The sequence below is a fragment of the Pteropus alecto genome, unplaced genomic scaffold (assembly GCF_000325575.1).
Source record: "Pteropus alecto unplaced genomic scaffold, ASM32557v1 scaffold396, whole genome shotgun sequence".
Taxonomy (NCBI): Eukaryota; Metazoa; Chordata; class Mammalia; order Chiroptera; family Pteropodidae; genus Pteropus; species Pteropus alecto.
Window position 1 is genome coordinate 804,564 of NW_006438082.1, and position 516 is coordinate 805,079.

The following is a 516-nucleotide window of genomic DNA, read 5'->3' on the forward strand; positions in this document are numbered from 1 at the left end:
GTCGGGGCGGCCGGGCGTCACAGGTTGCAGTGCTCAGGCTAAACCTAAGAGAGGAGCGGGGCCTGTGCGCTAGAGGAACAAGCGTAGACTCGCCAGGACAAGGGACCCAGTCGGGCCCGACGAGTCCAGACGTCACCCACTGGCGCACTCAGGCGAGAAATGAGGAGCAGTGGGGCCGTGCGAGTGGAACTGGCAGAAACCGGCCGGGATGTGGGAGCGGGACGGGGCCGGCGCGCTTGGAGTGGAGCGCCCCCCAAGTTACGTGGGCTCCACCCTGTCCCCGCTGTCCGTGCTACCCATGCTCCCCTCGGGCTCCGGCGTCCGGGGTTCCCTGACTGCACCCCAGCCAGCTGACTCGGAACAGCAGGAAAGGACCCGGTCCTAAGGGCGAGCACTTGGAGAGCACTCAGGTCCCGGGCCAGGCGCTGAGGCGAGCGCTTTGAACGGGTGCCCCCCACTAGGGAAGGGGGCCCCGGCAGAGCCGGTACCCCAGGCCACCCCCCTGGCCCCCTCGCC

General features: G+C 69.4%; 1 protein-coding gene across 1 annotated transcript in view; it reads right to left on the reverse strand.

The window, feature by feature from the left end:
* Positions 1-516, reverse strand: part of EMD (emerin) — a 5,811-nt gene that overhangs the window by 2,733 nt on the left and 2,562 nt on the right. The gene's annotated exons all lie outside the window — the stretch shown is intronic.